Source organism: Meriones unguiculatus, chromosome 10, assembly GCF_030254825.1.
Source record: "Meriones unguiculatus strain TT.TT164.6M chromosome 10, Bangor_MerUng_6.1, whole genome shotgun sequence".
Taxonomy (NCBI): domain Eukaryota; kingdom Metazoa; phylum Chordata; class Mammalia; order Rodentia; family Muridae; genus Meriones; species Meriones unguiculatus.
Window position 1 is genome coordinate 45,434,437 of NC_083358.1, and position 12,009 is coordinate 45,446,445.

The following is a 12,009-nucleotide window of genomic DNA, read 5'->3' on the forward strand; positions in this document are numbered from 1 at the left end:
TGAGCGAGCGACACACATTTGATTTAGTTTACAAAGTTGTGCTTTGCTTTTCTGTTCTTTCATTGGAAACTTGTTCCTGTGTTGTACAGTGTGATATATCACTTTTCAGATTTCCTGTTATACTAATTGAACAGGCGACACATATGGGAATTAGGTTAGAAACTTGTGCTTTGCTTTTCTGTTCTTTCGTTGGAAACTTGTTCCTGTGCTATACAGTGCGATATATCCCTTTTGAGTTTTCCTGTATTCCTAATTGAGCGAGTGACACACATGTGATTTAGTTTACAAAGTTGTGCTTTGCTTTTCTGTTCTTTCATTGGAAACTTGTTCCTGTTAGGAACAAGTTATGTTTAGGGTTAGGGTTAGGGTTAGCTTAGTGTTAGGGTTAGGGTTACGGTTAGGGTTTGGGTTAGGGTTAGGGTAGGGTTAGGGTTAGTGTTAGGGTTAGGGTTAGGGTAGGGTTAGGGTTAAGGGTTAGGGTTAGGGTTAGGGTTAGGGTTATATCACTTTTCAGTTTTCCTGTTTTAATAATTGAACAGGCGACACGTATGTCAATTAGTTTACAAAGTTGTGCTTTGCGGTTCTGTTCATTCGATGAAAACTTGTTTCCTTGCTGTACACTTCGATATATCACTTTTCAGTTTTCCTGTATTCCTATTTGAGCGAGCGATGCACAGGTGATTTAGTTTACAAAGTAGTGCTTTTCTTCTGTTCTTACGTTGGATACTTGTTCTTGTGCTGTACAGTGTGATATATCACTTTTCACTTTTCCTGTATTCCTAAATGAGCGAGCGACACACATTTGATTTAGTTTACAATGTACTGCTTTGCTTTTCTGTTCTTTCATTGGAAACTTGTTCCTGTGCTGTACAGTGTGATATATCACTTTTCAGTTTTCCTGTATTCCTAATTGAGCGAGTGACACACATGTGATGTAGTTTACAAAGTAGTGCTTTGCTTTTATGTTCTTTCATTGGAAACTTGTTCCTGTTAGGAACAAGTTAGGTTTAGTGTTAGGGTTAGGGTTAGGGTAGGGGTAGGGTTAGGGTTAGGGTTAGGGTTAGGGGTAGGGTTAGCGTTAGGGTTAGGGTTAAGGGTTAGGGTTAGGGTTAGGGTTATATCACTTTTCAGTGTTCCTGTTATAATAATTGAACAGGCAACACGTATGTGAATTAGTTTACAAAGTTGTGCTTGGCGTTTCTGTTTTTTCGATGAAAACTTGTTTCTTTGCTGTACACTAAGATATATCACTTTTCAGTTTTCCTGTATTCCTAATTGAGCGAGCGATGCACAGGTGATTTAGTTTACAAAGTAGTGCTTTTCTTCTGTTCTTTCGTTGGATACTTGTTCTTGTGCTGTACAGTGCGATATATCAATTTTCACTTTTCCTCTATTCCTAATTGAGTGAGCGACACACATGTGATTTAGTTTACAAAGTTGTGCTTTGCTTTTCTGTTCTTTCATTGGAAACTTGTTCCTGTTAGGAACAAGTTATGTTAGGGTTAGGGTTAGGGTTTGCTTAGTGTTAGGGTTAGGGTTACGGTTAGGGTTAGGGTTAGGGTTAGGGTAGGGTTAGGGTTAGGGTTAGGGTTATATCACTTTTCAGTTTTCCTGTGATAATAATTGAACAGGCGACACGTATGTCAATTAGATTACAAAGTTGTGCTTTGCTTTTCTGTTCATTCGATGAAAACTTGTTTCCTTGCTGTACACTTCGATATATCACTTTTCAGTTTTCCTGTATTCCTATTTGAGCGAGCGATGCACAGGTGATTTAGTTTACAAAGTAGTGCTTTTCTTCTGTTCTTTCGTTGGATACTTGTTCTTGTGCTGTACAGTGCGATATATCACTTTTCAGTTTTCCTGTATTCCTAATTGAGCGAGCGACACACATTTGATTTAGTTTACAATGTACTGCTTTGCTTTTCTGTTCTTTCGTTGGAAACTTGTTCCTGTGCTGTACAGTGTGATATATCACTTTTCAGTTTTCCTGTATTCCTAATTGAGCGAGCGACACACATGTGATGTAGTTTACAAAGTAGTGCTTTGCTTTTATGTTCTTTCATTGGAAACTTATTCCTGTTAGGAACAAGTTAGGTTTAGGGTTAGGGTTAGGGTTAGGGTAGGGTTAGGGTTAGGGTTAGGGTTAGGGTTAGGAGTAGGGTTAGGGTTAGGGTTAGGGTTAGGGTTAAGGGTTAGGGTTAGGGTTAGGGTTATATCACTTTTCAGTGTTCCTGTTATAATAATTGAACAGGCGACACGTATGTGAATTAGTTTACAAAGTTGTGCTTGGCGTTTCTGTTTTTTCGATGAAAACTTGTTTGTTTGCTGTACACTAAGATATATCACTTTTCAGTTTTCCTGTATTCCTAATTGAGCGAGCGATGCACAGGTGATTTAGTTTACAAAGTAGTGCTTTTCTTCTGTTCTTTCGTTGGATACTTGTTCTTGTGCTGTACAGTGCGATATATCACTTTTCACTTTTCCTCTATTCCTAATTGAGTGAGCGACACACATGTGATTTAGTTTACAAAGTTGTGCTTTGCTTTTCTGTTCTTTCATTGGAAACTTGTTCCTGTTAGGAACAAGTTATGTTAGGGTTAGGGTTAGGGTTGGCTTAGTGTTATGGTTAGGGTTACTGTTAGGGTTAGGGTTAGGGTTAGGGTAGGGTTAGGATTAGGGTTAGGGTTAGGGTTAAGGGTTAGGGTTAGGGTTAGGGTTATATCACTTTTCAGTTTTCCTGTTATAATAATTGAACAGGCGACACGTATGTCAATAAGTTTACAAAGTTGTGCTTTGCTTTTCTGTTCATTCGATGAAAACTTGTTTCCTTGCTGTACACTTCGATATATCACTTTTCAGTTTTCCTGTATTCCTATTTGAGCGAGCGATGCACAGGTGATTTAGTTTACAAAGTAGTGCTTTTCTTCTGTTCTTTCGTTGGATACTTGTTCTTGTGCTGTACAGTGCGATATATCACTTTTCAGTTTTCCTGTATTCCTAATTGAGCGAGCGACACACATTTGATTTAGTTTACAATGTACTGCTTTGCTTTTCTGTTCTTTCGTTGGAAACTTGTTCCTGTGCTGTACAGTGTGATATATCACTTTTCAGTTTTCCTGTATTCCTAATTGAGCGAGCGACACACATGTGATGTAGTTTACAAAGTAGTGCTTTGCTTTTATGTTCTTTCATTGGAAACTTGTTCCTGTTAGGAACAAGTTAGGTTTAGGGTTAGGGTTAGGGTTAGGGTAGGGTTAGGGTTAGGGTTAGGGTTAGGGGTAGGGTTAGGGTTAGGGTTAGGGTTAGGGTTAAGGGTTAGGGTTAGGGTTAGGGTTATATCACTTTTCAGTGTTCCTGTTATAATAATTGAACAGGCGACACGTATGTGAATTAGTTTACAAAGTTGTGCTTGGCGTTTCTGTTCATTAATAAAAACTTGTTTCTTTGCTGTACACTAAGATATATCACTTTTCAGTTTTCCTGTATTCCTAATTGAGCGAGCGATGCACAGGTGATTTAGTTTACAAAGTTATGCTTTGCTTTTCTGTTCTTTCATTGGAAACTTGTTCCTGTTAGGAACAAGTTATGTTTAGGGTAAGGGTTAGGGTTAGCTTAGTATTAGGGTTAGGGTTACGGTTAGGGTTAGGGTTAGGGTTAGGGTAGGGTTAGGGTTAGTGTTAGGGTTAGGGTTAGGGTTAGGGTTAGGGTTGGGTTAGGGTTAGGGTTAGGGTTAGGGTTAAGGGTTAGGGTTAGGGTTAGGGTTATATCACTTTTCAGTTTTCCTGTTATAATAATTGAACAGGCGACACGTATGTCAATTAGTTTATAAAGTTGTGCTTTGCGGTTCTGTTCATTCGATGAAAACTTGTTTCCTTGCTGTACACTTCGATATATCACTTTTCAGTTTTCCTGTATTTCTATTTGAGCGAGCGATGCACAGGTGATATAGGTTACAAAGTAGTGCTTTTCTTCTGTTCTTTCGTTGGATACTTGTTCTTGTGCTGTACAGTGCGATATATCACTTTTCAGTTTTCCTGTATTCCTAATTGAGCGAGCGACACACATTGGATTTAGTTTACAATGTACTGCTTTGCTTTTCTGTTCTTTCGTTGGAAACTTGTTCCTGTGCTGTACAGTGTGATATATCACTTTTCAGTTTTCCTGTATTCCTAATTGAGAGAGCAACACACATGTGATGTAGTTTACAAAGTAGTGCTTTGCTTTTATGTTCTTTCATTGGAAAATTGTTCCTGTTAGGAACAAGTTAGGTTTAGGGTTAGGGTTATGGTAGGGTTAGGGTTAGGGTTAGGGTTAGGGTTAGGGGTAGGGTTAGGGTTAGGGTTAGGGTTAGGGTTAAGGGTTAGGGTTAGGGTTAGGGTTATATCACTTTTCAGTGTTCCTGTTATAATAATTGAACACGCAACACGTATGTGAATTAGTTTACAAAGTTGTGCTTCGCGTTTCTGTTCATTAATAAAAACTTGTTAGTTTGCTGTACACTAAGATATATCACTTTTCAGTTTTCCTGTATTCCTAATTGAGCGAGCGATGCACAGGTGATTTAGTTTACAAAGTAGTGCTTTGCTTTTCTGTTCTTTTGTTGGAAACTTGTTCCCGTGCTGTACAGTGTGATATATCACTTTTCAGTTTTCCTGTATTCCTAATTGAGCGAGCGACACACATGTGATATAGTTTACAAAGTAATGCTTTGCTTTTATGTTCTTTCATTGGAAAATTGTTCCTGTTAGGAACAAGTTAGGTTTAGGGTTAGGGTTAGGGTTAGGGTAGGGTTAGGGTTAGGGTTAGGGTTAGGGTGTAGGTTTAGGGTTAGTGTTAGGGTTAGGGTTACGGTTAGGGTTAGGGTTAGGGTTAGGGTAGGGTTAGGGTTAGTGTTAGGGTTAGGGTTAGGGTTAGGGTAGGGTTAGGGTTAGGGTTAGGGTTAGGGTTAAGGGTTAGGGTTAGGGTTAGGGTTATATCACTTTTCAGTTTTCCTGTTATAATAATTGAACAGGCGACACGTATGTCAATTAGTTTACAAAGTTGTGCTTTGCGGTTCTGTTCATTCGATGAAAACTTGTTTCCTTGCTGTACACTTCGATATATCACTTTTCAGTTTTCCTGTATTAATATTTGAGCGAGCGATGCACAGGTGATTTAGTTTACAAAGTAGTGCTTTTCTTCTGTTCTTTCGTTGGATACTTGTTCTTGTGCTGTACAGTGCGATATATCACTTTTCAGTTTTCATGTATTCCTAATTGAGCGAGCGACACACATTTGATTTAGTTTACAATGTACTGCTTTGCTTTTCTGTTCTTTCGTTGGAAACTTTTTCCTGTGCTGTACAGTGTGATATATCACTTTTTAGTTTTCCTGTATTCCTAATTGAGCGAGCGACACACATGTGATGTAGTTTACAAAGTAGTGCTTTGCTTTTATGTTCTTTCATTGGAAACTTGTTCCTGTTAGGAACAAGTTAGGTTTAGGGTTAGGGTTAGGGTTAGGGTAGGGTTAGGGTTAGGGTTAGGGTTAGGGTTAGGGTGTAGGGTTAGGGTTAGGGTTAGGGTTAGGGTTAGGGTTAAGGGTTAGGGTTAGGGTTAGGGTTATATCACTTTTCAGTGTTCCTGTTATAATAATTGAACAGGCGACACCTATGTGAATTAATTTACAAAGTTGTGCTTGGCGTTTCTGTTCATTCGATGAAAACTTGTTTCTTTGCTGTACACTAAGATATATCACTTTTCAGTTTTCCTGTATTCCTAATTGAGCGAGCGATGCACAGGTGATTTAGTTTACAAAGTAGTGCTTTTCTTCTCTGTTCTTTCGTTGGATATTTGTTCTTGTGCTGTACAGTACGATATATCACTTTTCACTTTTCCTGTATTCCTAATTGAGTGAGCGACACACATTTGATTTAGTTTACAATGTACTGCTTTGCTTTTCTGTTCTTTCGTTGGAAACTTGTTCCTGTGCTGTACAGTGCGATATATCACTTTTCAGTTTTCCTGTATTCCTAATTGAGCGAGCGACACACATTTGATTTAGTTTACAAAGTTGTGCTTTGCTTTTCTGTTCTTTCATTGGAAACTTGTTCCTGTGTTGTACAGTGTGATATATCACTTTTCAGATTTCCTGTTATACTAATTGAACGGGCGACACATATGGGAATTAGGTTAGAAAGTTGTGCTTTGCTTTTCTGTTCTTTCGTTGGAAACTTGTTCCTGTGCTATACAGTGCGATATATCCCTTTTCAGTTTTCCTGTATTCCTAATTGAGCGAGTGACACACATGTGATTTAGTTTACAAAGTTGTGCTTTGCTTTTCTGTTCTTTCATTGGAAACTTGTTCCTGTTAGGAACAAGTTATGTTTAGGGTTAGGGTTAGGGTTAGCTTAGTGTTAGGGTTAGGGTTACGGTTAGGGTTAGGGTTAGGGTTAGGGTAGGGTTAGGGTTAGTGTTAGGGTTAGGGTTAGGGTTAGGGTAGGGTTAGGGTTAGGGTTAGGGTTAGGGTTAAGGGTTAGGGTTAGGGTTAGGGTTATATCACTTTTCAGTTTTCCTGTTATAATAATTGAACAGGCGACACGTATGTCAATTAGTTTACAAAGTTGTGCTTTGCGGTTCTGTTCATTCGATGAAAACTTGTTTCCTTGCTGTACACTTCGATATATCACTTTTCAGTTTTCCTGTATTCCTATTTGAGCGAGCGATGCACAGGTGATTTAGTTTACAAAGTAGTGCTTTTCTTCTGTTCTTACGTTGGATACTTGTTCTTGTGCTGTACAGTGCGATATATCACTTTTCAGTTTTCCTGTATTCCTAATTGAGCGAGCGACACACATTTGATTTAGTTTACAATGTACTGCTTTGCTTTTCTGTTCTTTCGTTGGAAACTTGTTCCTGTGCTGTACAGTGTGATATATCACTTTTCAGTTTTCCTGTATTCCTAATTGAGCGAGCGACACACATGTGATGTAGTTTACAAAGTAGTGCTTTGCTTTTATGTTCTTTCATTGGAAACTTGTTCCTGTTAGGAACAAGTTAGGTTTAGGGTTAGGGTTAGGGTTAGGGTAGGGTTAGGGTTAGGGTTAGGGTTAAGGTTAGGGTTAGGGTTAGGGTTAAGGGTTAGGGTTAGGGTTAGGGTTAGGGTCATATCACTTTTCAGTTTTCCTGTTATAATAATTGAACAGGCGACACGTATGTCAATTAGTTTACAAAGTTGTGCTTTGCGGTTCTGTTCATTCGATGAAAACTTGTTTCCTTGCTGTACACTTCGATATATCACTTTTCAGTTTTCCTGTATTTCTATTTGAGCGAGCGATGCACAGGTGATTTAGTTTATAAAGTAGTGCTTTTCTTCTGTTCTTTCGTTGGATACTTGTTCTTGTGCTGTACAGTGCGATATATCACTTTTCAGTTTTCCTGTATTCCTAATTGAGCGAGCGACACACATTTGATTTAGTTTACAATGTACTGCTTTGCTTTTCTGTTCTTTCGTTGGAAACTTGTTCCTGTGCTGTACAGTGTGATATATCACTTTTCAGTTTTCCTGTATTCCTAATTGAGCGAGCGACACACATGTGATGTAGTTTACAAAGTAGTGCTTTGCTTTTATGTTCTTTCATTGGAAAATTGTTCCTGTTAGGAACAAGTTAGGTTTAGGGTTAGGGTTAGGGTAGGGTTAGGGTTAGGGTTAGGGTTAGGGTTAGGGTTAAGGGTTAGGGTTAGGGTTAGGGTTATATCACTTTTCAGTGTTCCTGTTATAATAATTGAACAGGCGACACGTATGTGAATTAGTTTACAAAGTTGTGCTTGGCGTTTCTGTTCATTAATAAAAACTTGTTTCTTTGCTGTACACTAAGATATATCACTTTTCAGTTTTCCTGTATTCCTAATTGAGCGAGCGACACACATGTGATGTAGTTTACAAAGTAGTGCTTTGCTTTTATGTTCTTTCATTGGAAACTTGTTCCTGTTAGGAACAAGTTAGGTTTAGGGTTAGGGTTAGGGTTAGGGTGTAGGGTTAGGGTTAGGGTTAGGGTTAGGGTTAAGGTTTAGGGTTAGGGTTATATCACTTTTCAGTGTTCCTGTTATAATAATTGAACAGGCGACACGTATGTGAATTAATTTACAAAGTTGTGCTTGGCGTTTCTGTTCATTCGATGAAAACTTGTTTCTTTGCTGTACACTAAGATATATCACTTTTCAGTTTTCCTGTATTCGTAATTGAGCGAGCGATGCACAGGTGATTTAGTTTACAATGTAGTGCTTTTCTTCTCTGTTCTTTCGTTGGAAACTTGTTCCTGTGCTGTACAGTGCGATATATCACTTTTCACTTTTCCTGTATTCCTAATTGAGTGAGCGACACACATTTGATTTAGTTTACAATGTACTGCTTTGCTTTTCTGTTCTTTCGTTGGAAACTTGTTCCTGTGCTGTACAGTGCGATATATTACTTTTCAGTTTTCCTGTATTCCTAATTGAGCGAGCGACACACATTTGATTTAGTTTACAAAGTTGTGCTTTGCTTTTCTGTTCTTTCATTGGAAACTTGTTCCTGTGTTGTACAGTGTGATATATCACTTTTCAGATTTCCTGTTATACTAATTGAACGGGCGACACATATGGGAATTAGGTTAGAAAGTTGTGCTTTGCTTTTCTGTTCTTTCGTTGGAAACTTGTTCCTGTGCTATACAGTGCGATATATCCCTTTTCAGTTTTCCTGTATTCCTAATTGAGCGAGTGACACACATGTGATTTAGTTTACAAAGTTGTGCTTTGCTTTTCTGTTCTTTCATTGGAAACTTGTTCCTGTTAGGAACAAGTTATGTTTAGGGTTAGGGTTAGGGTTAGCTTAGTGTTAGGGTTAGGGTTACGGTTAGGGTTAGGGTTAGGGTTAGGGTAGGGTTAGGGTTAGTGTTAGGGTTAGGGTTAGGGTTAGGGTAGGGTTAGGGTTAGGGTTAGGGTTAGGGTTAAGGGTTAGGGTTAGGGTTAGGGTTATATCACTTTTCAGTTTTCCTGTTATAATAATTGAACAGGCGACACGTATGTCAATTAGTTTACAAAGTTGTGCTTTGCTGTTCTGTTCATTCGATGAAAAATTGTTTCCTTGCTGTACACTTCGATATATCACTTTTCAGTTTTCCTGTATTAATATTTGAGCGAGCGATGCACAGGTGATTTAGTTTACAAAGTAGTGCTTTTCTTCTGTTCTTACGTTGGATACTTGTTCTTGTGCTGTACAGTGTGATATATCACTTTTTAGTTTTCCTGTATTCCTAATTGAGCGAGCGACACACATGTGATGTAGTTTACAAAGTAGTGCTTTGCTTTTATGTTCTTTCATTGGAAACTTGTTCCTGTTAGGAACAAGTTAGGTTTAGTGTTAGGGTTAGGGTTAGGGTAGGGTTAGGGTTAGGGTTAGGGTTAGGGTGTAAGGTTAGGGTTAGGGTTAGGGTTAGGGTTAGGGTTAAGGGTTAGGGTTAGGGTTAGGGTTATATCACTTTTCAGTGTTCCTGTTATAATAATTGAACAGGCGACACGTATGTGAATTAATTTACAAAGTTGTGCTTGGCGTTTCTGTTCATCCGATGAAAACTTGTTTCTTTGCTGTACACTAAGATATATCACTTTTCAGTTTTCCTGTATTCCTAATTGAGCGAGCGATGCACAGGTGATTTAGTTTACAAAGTAGTGCTTTTCTTCTCTGTTCTTTCGTTGGATATTTGTTCTTGTGCTGTACAGTGCGATATATCACTTTTCACTTTTCCTGTATTCCTAATTGAGTGAGCGACACACATTTGATTTAGTTTACAATGTACTGCTTTGCTTTTCTGTTCTTTCGTTGGAAACTTGTTCCTGTGCTGTACAGTGCGATATATCACTTTTCAGTTTTCCTGTATTCCTAATTGAGCGAGTGACACACATTTGATTTAGTTTACAAAGTTGTGCTTTGCTTTTCTGTTCTTTCATTGGAAACTTGTTCCTGTGTTGTACAGTGTGATATATCACTTTTCAGATTTCCTGTTATACTAATTGAACGGGCGACACATATGGGAATTAGGTTAGAAAGTTGTGCTTTGCTTTTCTGTTCTTTCGTTGGAAACTTGTTCCTGTGCTATACAGTGCGATATATCCCTTTTCAGTTTTCCTGTATTCCTAATTGAGCGAGTGACACACATGTGATTTAGTTTACAAAGTTGTGCTTTGCTTTTCTGTTCTTTCATTGGAAACTTGTTCCTGTTAGGAACAAGTTATGTTTAGGGTTAGGGTTAGGGTTAGCTTAGTGTTAGGGTTAGGGTTACGGTTAGGGTTAGGGTTAGGGTTAGGGTAGGGTTAGGGTTAGTGTTAGTGTTAGGGTTAGGGTTAGGGTAGGGTTAGGGTTAGGGTTAGGGTTAGGGTTAATGGTTAGGGTTAGGGTTAGGGTTATATCACTTTTCAGTTTTCCTGTTATAATAATTGAACAGGCGACACGTATGTCAATTAGTTTACAAAGTTGTGCTTTGCGGTTCTGTTCATTCGATGAAAACTTGTTTCCTTGCTGTACACTTCGATATATCACTTTTCAGTTTTCCTGTATTCCTATTTGAGCGAGCGATGCACAGGTGATTTAGTTTACAAAGTAGTGCTTTTCTTCTGTTCTTACGTTGGATACTTGTTCTTGTGCTGTACAGTGCGATATATCACTTTTCAGTTTTCCTGTATTCCTAATTGAGCGAGCGATGCACAGTTGATTTAGTTTACAAAGTAGTGCTTTGCTTTTCTGTTCTTTTGTTGGAAACTTGTTCCTGTGCTGTACAGTGTGATATATCACTTTTCAGTTTTCCTGTATTCCTAATTGAGCGAACGACACACATGTGATGTAGTTTACAAAGTAGTGCTTTGCTTTTATGTTCTTTCATTGGAAACTTGTTCCTGTTAGGAACAAGTTAGGTTTAGGGTTAGGGTTAGGGTTAGGGTAGGGTTAGGGTTAGGGTTAGGGTTAGGGTGTAGGGTTAGTGTTAGGGTTAGGGTTAGGGTTAGGGTTAAGGGTTAGGGTTAGGGTTAGGGTTATATCACTTTTCAGTGTTCCTGTTATAATAATTGAACAGGCGACACGTATGTGAATTAATTTACAAAGTTGTGCTTGGCGTTTCTGTTCATTCGATGAAAACTTGTTTCTTTGCTGTACACTAAGATATATCACTTTTCAGTTTTCCTGTATTCGTAATTGAGCGAGCGATGCACAGGTGATTTAGTTTACAAAGTAGTGCTTTTCTTCTCTGTTCTTTCATTGGATATTTGTTCTTGTGCTGTACAGTGCGATATATCACTTTTCACTTTTCCTGTATTCCTAATTGAGTGAGCGACACACATTTGATTTAGTTTACAATGTACTGCTTTGCTTTTCTGTTCTTTCGTTGGAAACTTGTTCCTGTGCTGTACAGTGCGATATATCACTTTTCAGTTTTCCTGTATTCCTAATTGAGCGAGCGACACACATTTGATTTAGTTTACAAAGTTGTGCTTTGCTTTTCTGTTCTTTCATTGGAAACTTGTTCCTGTGTTGTACAGTGTGATATATCACTTTTCAGATTTCCTGTTATACTAATTGAACGGGCGACACATATGGGAATTAGGTTAGAAAGTTGTGCTTTGCTTTTCTGTTCTTTCGTTGGAAACTTGTTCCTGTGCTATACAGTGCGATATATCCCTTTTCAGTTTTCCTGTATTCCTAATTGAGCGAGTGACACACATGTGATTTAGTTTACAAAGTTGTGCTTTGCTTTTCTGTTCTTTCATTGGAAACTTGTTCCTGTTAGGAACAAGTTATGTTAGGGTTAGGGTTAGGGTTAGCTTAGTGTTAGGGTTAGGGTTACGGTTAGGGTTAGGGTTAGGGTTAGGGTAGGGTTAGGGTTAGGGTTAGGGTTAGGGTTAGGGTTAGGGTTAAGGGTTAGGGTTAGGGTTAGGGTTATATCACTTTTCCGTTTTCCTGTTATAATAATTGAACAGGCGACACGTATGTCAATTAGTT